Raw genomic sequence first — 10,000 nt, 5'->3', positions numbered from 1 at the left:
ATACAACACAACATTATTATACTACAATACAACACAACATTATTATACTACAATACAACACAATATTATTATACTACAATACAACACAATATTATTATACTACAATACAACACAACATTATTATACCACAATACAACACAATATTATTATACTACAAGAGAGTTAACCAAACTGTGTCCTAGGGTGGTGTAGAGGTCTATGAGAGTTAACCAAACTGTGTTCTAGGGTGGTGTAGAGGTCTAAGAGAGTTAACCAAACTGTGTCCTAGGGTGGTGTAGAGGTCTATGAGAGTTAACCAAACTGTGTCCTAGGGTGGTGTAGAGGTCTATGAGAGTTAACCAAACTGTGTCCTAGGGTGGTGTAGAGGTCTATGAGAGTTAACCAAACTGTGTCCTAGGGTGGTACAGCTGTCTAAGAGAGTTAATCAAACTGTGTCCTAGGGTGGTATAGCTGTCTAAGAGAGTTAACCAAACTGTGTCCTAGGGTGGTATAGCTGTCTAAGAGAGTTAACCAAACTGTGTCCTAGGGTGGTATAGCTGTCTAAGAGAGTTAACCAAACTGTGTCCTAGGGTGGTACAGCTGTCTAAGAGAGTTAACCAAACTGTGTCCTAGGGTGGTATAGCTGTCTAAGAGAGTTAACCAAACTGTGTCCTAGGGTGGTGTAGAGGTCTATGAGAGTTAACCAAACTGTGTCCCAGGGTGGTACAGCTGTCTATGAGAGTTAACCAAACTGTGTCCTAGGGTGGTACAGCTGTCTAAGAGAGTTAACCAAACTGTGTCCTAGGGTGGTGTAGAGGTCTATGAGAGTTAACCAAACTGTGTCCTAGGGTGGTACAGCTGTCTATGAGAGTTAACCAAACTGTGTCCTAGGGTGGTACAGCTGTCTAAGAGAGTTAACCAAACTGTGTCCTAGGGTGGTACAGCTGTCTAAGAGAGTTAACCAAACTGTGTCCTCGGGTGGTATAGCTGTCTAAGAGAGTTAACCAAACTGTGTCCTAGGGTGGTACAGCTGTCTAAGAGAGTTAAACAAACTGTGTCCTAGGGTGGTACAGCTGTCTAAGAGAGTTAACCAAACTGTGTCCTAGGGTGGTATAGCTGTCTAAGAGAGTTAACCAAACTGTGTCCTAGGGTGGTACAGCTGTCTAAGAGAGTTAACCAAACTGTGTCCTAGGGTGGTATAGCTGTCTAAGAGAGTTAACCAAACTGTGTCCTAGGGTGGTATAGCTGTCTAAGAGAGTTAACCAAACTGTGTCCTAGGGTGGTAAGGCTGTCTAAGAGAGTTAACCAAACTGTGTCCTAGGGTGGTGTAGAGGTCTAATAGAGTTAACCAAACTGTGTCCTAGGGTGGTATAGCTGTCTAAGAGAGTTAACCAAACTGTGTCCTAGGGTGGTACAGCTGTCTATGAGAGTTAACCAAACTGTGTCCTAGGGTGGTATAGCTGTCTAAGAGAGTTAACCAAACTGTGTCCTAGGGTGGTATAGAGGTCTAAGAGAGTTAACCAAACTGTGTCCTAGGGTGGTACAGCTGTCTATGAGAGTTAACCAAACTGTGTCCTAGGGTGGTACAGCTGTCTAAGAGAGTTAACCAAACTGTGTCCTAGGGTGGTACAGCTGTCTAAGAGAGTTAACCAAACTGTGTCCTCGGGTGGTATAGCTGTCTAAGAGAGTTAACCAAACTGTGTCCTAGGGTGGTACAGCTGTCTAAGAGAGTTAACCAAACTGTGTCCTAGGGTGGTACAGCTGTTAGCTGTCTAAGAGAGTTAACCAAACTGTGTCCTAGGGTGGTACAGCTGTCTAAGAGAGTTAACCAAACTGTGTCCTAGGGTGGTACAGCTGTCTAAGAGAGTTAACCAAACTGTGTCCTAGGGTGGTACAGCTGTCTAAGAGAGTTAACCAAACTGTGTCCTAGGGTGGTATAGCTGTCTAAGAGAGTTAACCAAACTGTGTCCTAGGGTGGTATAGCTGTCTAAGAGAGTTAACCAAACTGTGTCCTAGGGTGGTAAGGCTGTCTAAGAGAGTTAACCAAACTGTGTCCTAGGGTGGTGTAGAGGTCTAATAGAGTTAACCAAACTGTGTCCTAGGGTGGTATAGCTGTCTAAGAGAGTTAACCAAACTGTGTCCTAGGGTGGTACAGCTGTCTATGAGAGTTAACCAAACTGTGTCCTAGGGTGGTATAGCTGTCTAAGAGAGTTAACCAAACTGTGTCCTAGGGTGGTATAGAGGTCTAAGAGAGTTAACCAAACTGTGTCCTAGGGTGGTGTAGAGGTCTATGAGAGTTAACCAAACTGTGTCCTAGGGTGGTGTAGAGGTCTATGAGAGTTAACCAAACTGTGTCCTAGGGTGGTGTAGAGGTCTATGAGAGTTAACCAAACTGTGTCCTAGGGTGGTGTAGAGGTCTATGAGAGTTAACAATGTAGCCATGTTATTTTATACTCCCTGTATATAGCCATGTTATTTTCTACTTCCTGTATATAGCATGTTATTTTCTACTTCCTGTATATAGCCATGTTATTTTCTACTCCCTGTATATAGATAGCCATGTTATTTTCTACTCCCTGTATATAAATAGCCATGTTATTTTCTACTTCCTGTATATAGCATGTTATTTTCTACTTCCTGTATATAGCCATGTTATTTTCTACTCCCTGTATATAGATAGCCATGTTATTTTCTACTCCCTGTATATAAATAGCCATGTTATTTTCTACTCTCTGTATATAGATAGCCATGTTATTTTCTACTTCCTGTATATAGCATGTTATTTTCTACTCCCTGTATATAGCCATGTTATTTTCTACTTCCTGTATATAGCATGTTATTTTCTACTTCCTGTATATAACCATGTTATTTTCTACTTCCTGTATATAGATAGCCATGTTATTTTCTACTCCCTGTATATAGATAGCCATGTTATTTTATACTTCCTGTATATAGCATGTTATTTTCTACTTCCTGTATATAACCATGTTATTTTCTACTTCCTGTATATAGATAGCCATGTTATTTTCTACTCCCTGTATATAGATAGCCATGTTATTTTCTACTCTCTGTATATAGACATGTTATTTTCTACTTCCTGTATATAGCCATGTTATTTTCTACTTCCTGTATATAGCATGTTATTTTCTACTTCCTGTATATAACCATGTTATTTTCTACTTCCTGTATATAGATAGCCATGTTATTTTCTACTCCCTGTATATAGATAGCCATGTTATTTTCTACTCCCTGTATATAGATAGCCATGTTATTTTCTACTCCCTGTATATAGATAGCCATGTTATTTTCTACTCTCTGTATATAGATAGCCATGTTATTTTCTACTCCCTGTATATAGATAGCCATGTTATTTCTACTCCCTGTATATAGCCATGTTATTTTCTACTCCCTGTATATAGATAGCCATGTTATTTTCTACTCCCTGTATATAGATAGCCATGTTATTTTCTACTCCCTGTATGATAGCCATGTTATTTTCTACTCTCTGTATATAGAAGCATGTTATTTTCTACTCCCTGTATATAGACATGTTATTTTCTACTCCTGTATATAGCCATGTTATTTTCTACTCCCTGTATATAGATAGCCATGTTATTTTCTACTCTCTGTATATAGACATGTTATTTTCTACTTCCTGTATATAGCCATGTTATTTTCTACTTCCTGTATATAGCCATGTTATTTTCTACTCCCTGTATATAGATAGCCATGTTATTTTCTACTCCCTGTATATAGCCATGTTATTTTCTACTTCCTGTATATAGCCATGTTATTTTCTACTCCCTGTATATAGCCATGTTATTTTCTACTCTCTGTATATAGCCATTTACCTGTATATAGCCATGTTATTTTCTACTCCCTGTATATAGATATCCATGTTATTTTCTACTTCCTGTATATAGCCATGTTATTTTCTACTTCCTGTATATAGCCATGTTATTTTCTACTCTCTGTATATAGCCATGTTATTTTATACTTCCTGTATATAGCCATGTTATTTTCTACTCCGTGTATATAGATAGCCATGTTATTTTCTACTCCCTGTATATTGATTAGCATGTTATTTTCTACTTCAGGTATATACCCATGCTATTTTCTACTCCCTGTATATAGATAGCCATGTTATTTTCTACTACCTGTATAAAGCCATGTAATTTTCTACTTCCTGTATATAGCCATGTTATTTTCTACTTCCTGTATATAGCCATGTTATTTTCTACTTCCTGTATATAGCCATGTTATTTCTACTCCCTGTATATAGCCATGTTATTTTCTACTCTCTGTATATAGCCATGTTATTTTCTACTTCCTGTATATAGCCATGTTATTTTCTACTTCCTGTATATAGCCATGTTATTTCTACTCCCTGTATATAGATAGCCATGTAATTTTCTACTTCCTGTATATAGCCATGTTATTTCTACTCCCTGTATATAGCCATGTTATTTTCTACTTCCTGTATATAGCCATGTTATTTTCTACTTCCTGTATATAGCCATGTTATTTCTACTCCCTGTATATAGATAGCCATGTTATTTTCTACTCCCTGTATATAGATAGCCATGTTATTTTCTACTCTCTGTATATAGCCATGTTATTTTCTACTTCCTGTATATAGCCATGTTATTTTCTACTCCCTGTATATAGCCATGTTATTTCTACTCCCTGTATATAGATAGCCATGTTATTTCTACTCCCTGTATATAGATAGCCATGTTATTTTCTACTCCCTGTATATAGATATCCATGTTATTTTCTACTTCCTGTATATAGCCATGTTATTTTCTACTTCCTGTATATAGCCATGTTATTTTCTACTCTCTGTATATAGCCATGTTATTTTATACTTCCTGTATATAGCCATGTTATTTTCTACTCCGTGTATATAGATAGCCATGTTATTTTCTACTCCCTGTATATTGATTAGCATGTTATTTTCTACTTCAGGTATATACCCATGCTATTTTCTACTCCCTGTATATAGATAGCCATGTTATTTTCTACTACCTGTATAAAGCCATGTAATTTTCTACTTCCTGTATATAGCCATGTTATTTTCTACTTCCTGTATATAGCCATGTTATTTTCTACTTCCTGTATATAGCCATGTTATTTCTACTCCCTGTATATAGCCATGTTATTTTCTACTCTCTGTATATAGCCATGTTATTTTCTACTTCCTGTATATAGCCATGTTATTTTCTACTTCCTGTATATAGCCATGTTATTTCTACTCCCTGTATATAGATAGCCATGTAATTTTCTACTTCCTGTATATAGCCATGTTATTTTCTACTTCCTGTATATAGCCATGTTATTTCTACTCCCTGTATATAGCCATGTTATTTTCTACTCTCTGTATATAGCCATGTTATTTTCTACTTCCTGTATATAGCCATGTTATTTTCTACTTCCTGTATATAGCCATGTTATTTCTACTCTCTGTATATAGATAGCCATGTTATTTTCTACTTCCTGTATATAGCCATGTTATTTCTACTCTCTGTATATAGATAGCCATGTTATTTTCTACTTCCTGTATATAGATAGCCATGTTATTTTCTACTTCCTGTTTATAGCCATGTTATTTTCTACTCCCTGTATATCGATAGCCATGTTATTTTCTACTCCCTGTATATAGATAGCCATGTTATTTTCTACTCCCTGTATATAGCCATGTTATTTTCTACTCCCTGTATATAGCCATGTTATTTTCTACTCCTTGTATATAGCCATGTTATTTTCTACTCCCTGTATATAGATAGCCATGTTGTTTTCTACTCCCTGTATATAGATAGCCATGTTATTTTCTACTCCCTGTATATAGATAGCCATGTTATTTTCTACTTCCTGTATATAGCCATGTTATTTTCTACTCCCTGTATATAGATAGCCATGTTATTTTCTACTCCCTGTATATAGCCATGTTATTTTATACTTCCTGTATATAGCCATGTTATTTTATACTTCCTGTATATAGATAGCCATGTTATTTTCTACTCCCTGTATATAGCCATGTTATTTTATACTTCCTGTATATAACCATGTTATTTTATACTTCCTGTATATAGCCATGTTATTTTCTACTCCCTGTATATAGATAGCCATGTTATTTTCTACTTCCTGTATATAGCCATGTTATTTTCTACTCCCTGTATATAGATAGCCATGTTATTTTCTACTTCCTGTATATAACCATGTTATTTTCTACTCCCTGTATATAGATAGCCATGTTATTTTCTACTCCCTGTATATAGATAGCCATGTTATTTCCTACTCCGTGTATATAGATAGCCATGTTATTTTCTACTCCCTGTATATAGATAGCCATGTTATTTTCTACTTCCTGTATATAGATAGCCATGTTGTTTTCTACTCCGTGTATATAAATAGCCATGTTATTTCCTACTCCGTGTATATAGATAGCCATGTTATTTTCTACTCCCTGTATATAGCCATGTTATTTTCTACTCCCTGTATATAGATAGCCATGTTATTTCTACTCCCTGTATATAGCCATGTTATTTTCTACTCCCTGTATATAACCATGTTATTTTATGCTTCCTGTATATAGATAGCCATGTTATTTTCTACTTCCTGTATATAGATAGCCATGTTATTTTCTACTTCCTGTATATAGCCATGTTATTTTTACTTGTTATTCACTGTCACAATTTTTTATTTTATCTTTTAACTGTGCATTGGTGGAAAATGACCCGTAAGAAAGCATTTCACCGTTAGTCTACACCTGTTGTCTACCAAGCATGTGACACATAACCTTTGATTTGATATAAAATATAACCTGTCTCATTAAATAAACCTAAAACATGTGAGAAGGGGGACTCCCTCACTCCTTAAAAAATTGAATACAATACTTTTATTGTACCATTATCTCTGGATACCAAAAATGAAATCAAAATAGTTTCTAACTTTATTTGGATACTAGTCCCCTGCAGATAGTTTAGACTAGTTATTGTTGGTATACTATATTTAACACAGTGACACTGACATCACACAGTAACAGTGAAGCTGTTTACCTTTGGTATATTAGACAGGATCTCATAGGTGACTCCACAGGAGTACAGTGTGTTCTTCAAGGACATCCTTCTCTTCAGACTCTGGGTGAAGCTCTACGGCAGAGAAAAACAACATGGTGGATCAGTACTGAGTACACTACATCACAGACATGGAATAAAAAAAGACTATATTTTAAGGCTTCCTCATGAAAGCCTACCTGTTCTGCACATTGAGTAACAGGCTGCCAGACAGAGAGAGTTACAGGGCCGGATTCCCGGACAGAGGTGAAACCCAGTCCTAGCAGGCCTGTTAGTCCAGGACTAGGCTTAATCTGGGTCGGGGAAACCGGGCTTTAATGTTTCTCTAATCTAATGTAATTATGTGCTGTCAGCCGTGTCAATAGTCACCGGGCCGGTGAGGCCTGTTTGTTGTAGATGTTGACAGATGTTTGTCTGTCTGTCAGTGTGTGTGTGTGTCAGTGTGTGTGTGTGTGTCTCCAGTCCAGTCAGTGCAGACCTGTTTGTTGTAGATGTTAACAGAGATCCTCTTGCGGACCACCAGTTCCATGGAGGCAGGATGGCTGAGCTGCACCGTGGATTTAACGATCACGTAGATACGCTCGTTGGGTGACGTCACGCGGTTCAGGTGCACAGAGTCGTGGATGGATGAGTCCCAGGAGCACACCGCTGACACCTAGTGGCAGGAGGACAGATGACAGGAGGTATTTACATGCTACACTGCACCCTGGAAAACACTCACAACTATTATTCTTAGGGTTGCAAAATTCCGGTAAGTTTCCCAAAATTATTCTCAGGTTTTCACAAAATCCTGATTGGATGACTTCCGGGTTTCCTGCATATTTCCTCCTGATTTCGGGAATCTTCCAACCGGGATTTCTGGAAAACGGGAAGTGGCCAGTGCACGCGCGCATGCACACACACACACCCTCTCTCTTGTACAGCTAACCTTGTGGGGACACACAATTCAGTCTAATTCAAAATCTAATTTTCCCTAACCCCTGACCCGTACTCTTACCCTAACCTTAACCCTAAACCTAACCCTAGCTCCTAACCCTAAACCTAACCCTAGTTCCTAACCCTAACCTAACCCTAGCTCCTAACCCTAGCTCCTAATCCTAGCTCCTAACCTTAATGTAACCTTAACCCTAAACCTAACCCTAGCTCCTAACCCTAACCCTAGTTCCTAACCCTAAACCTAACCCCTAACCCTAAACCTAGGTCCTAACCCTCATTCCTAAACCTAACTCTAGCTCCTAACCCTAGTTCCTAAACCTAACCCTTGCTCCTAACCCTAGCTCCTAACCCTAGCTCCTAACTCTAGCTCCTAACCCTAACCCTAGGTCCTAACTCTAAACCTAACCCTAGGTCCTAACTCTAAACCTAACCCTAGCTCCTAACCCTAAACCTAACCCTAGCTCCTAACCCTAAACCTAACCCTAGCTCCTAACCCTAAACCTAACCCTAGCTCCTAACCCTAAACCTAACCCTAGCTCCTAACCCTAAACCTAACCCTAGCTCCTAACCCTAAACCTAGCTCCTAACCCTAAACCTAACCCTAGCTCCTAACCCTAACCCTAGTTGCTAACCCTAACCCCTAACCCTAAACCTAGGTCCCAACCCTCATTCCTAAACCTAACTCTAGCTCCTAACCCTAGTTCCTAAACCTAACCCTTGCTCCTAACCCTAGCTCCTAACCCTAGCTCCTAACCCTAAACCTAACCCTAGCTCCTAACCCTAACCCTAGGTCCCAACTCTAAACCTAACCCTAGGTCCTAACTCTAAACCTAAACCTAGCTCCTAACCCTAGCTCCTAACCCTAAACCTAACCCTAGCTCCTAACCCTAAACCTAACCCTAGCTCCTAACCCTAAACCTAACCCTAGCTCCTAACTCTAAACCTAACCCTAGCTCCTAACCCTAGCTCCTAACACCTAAACAGCAACCCTAGCTCCTAACCCTAAACCTAACCCTAGCTCCTAACCCTAAACCTAACCCTAGCTCCCAACCCTAAACCTAACCCTAGCCCTAACCCAACCCTAGCTCCCAACCCCAAACCCAACCCTAGCTCCCAACCCTAAACCTAACCCTAGCTCCTAACCCTAAACCCTAGCTCCCAACCCTAGCTCCTAACCCTAAACCTAACCCCAGCTCCTAACCCAAGCCCCAACCCTAAAGCTAACCCTAGCTCCTAACCCTAAACCCAACCCTAGCTCCTAACCCTAAACCCAACCCTAGCTCCTAACCCCAAACCTAACCCTAGCTCCTAACCCCAAACCTAACCCTAGCTCCTAACTCCAAACATAACCCTAGCTCCTAACCCTAGAACCCAACCCTAGCTCCTAACCCTAACCCTAGCTCCTAACCCCAAACCCAACCCTAGCTCCCAACCCCAAACCTAACCCTAGCTCCTAACCCTAAACCTAACCCTAGCTCCTAACCCTAGCCCCTAACCCTAGCTCCTAACCCTAAACCTAACCCTAGCTCCTAACCCCAAACCTAACCCTAGCTCCTAACCCCAAACCCAACCCTAAACCTAGCTCCCAACCCCAACCCTAGCTCCTAACCCTAAACCCTAACCCTAGCTCCCAACCCTAACCCTAGCTCCAACCCTAAACATAACCCTAGCTCCTAACCCTAAACATAACCCTAGCTCCTAACCCTAAACCTAACCCTAGCTCCTAACCCTAGCTCCTAACCCCAGCTCCTAACCCTAGCTCCTAACCCCAAACCCAACCCTAGCTCCTAACCCCAAACCCAACCCGCCCCAACCCTAGCTCCTAACCCTAAACATAACCCTAGCTCCTAACTCTAAACAAACCCAGCTCCCAACCCTAGCTCCCAACCCTAAACCCAACCCTAGCTCCTAACCAAACAAACCAGCTCCTAACCCTAGCTCCCAACCCCAAACCCAACCCTAGCTCCTAACCCAAGCTCCTAACTCTAAACACAACCCCAGCTCCTAAC

General features: G+C 40.0%; 1 pseudogene; it reads right to left on the bottom strand.

Annotated features, from left to right (window-relative positions):
• Positions 1-10,000, bottom strand: part of LOC106597987 (kinesin-like protein KIF13A) — a 266,725-nt pseudogene that overhangs the window by 14,913 nt on the left and 241,812 nt on the right.

This window comes from Salmo salar, chromosome ssa02 (assembly GCF_905237065.1).
Source record: "Salmo salar chromosome ssa02, Ssal_v3.1, whole genome shotgun sequence".
Lineage (NCBI taxonomy): Eukaryota > Metazoa > Chordata > Actinopteri > Salmoniformes > Salmonidae > Salmo > Salmo salar.
The sequence above is the reverse complement of the archived record's forward strand: the minus strand, read 5'-3'. Positions and strand labels throughout refer to the sequence as shown.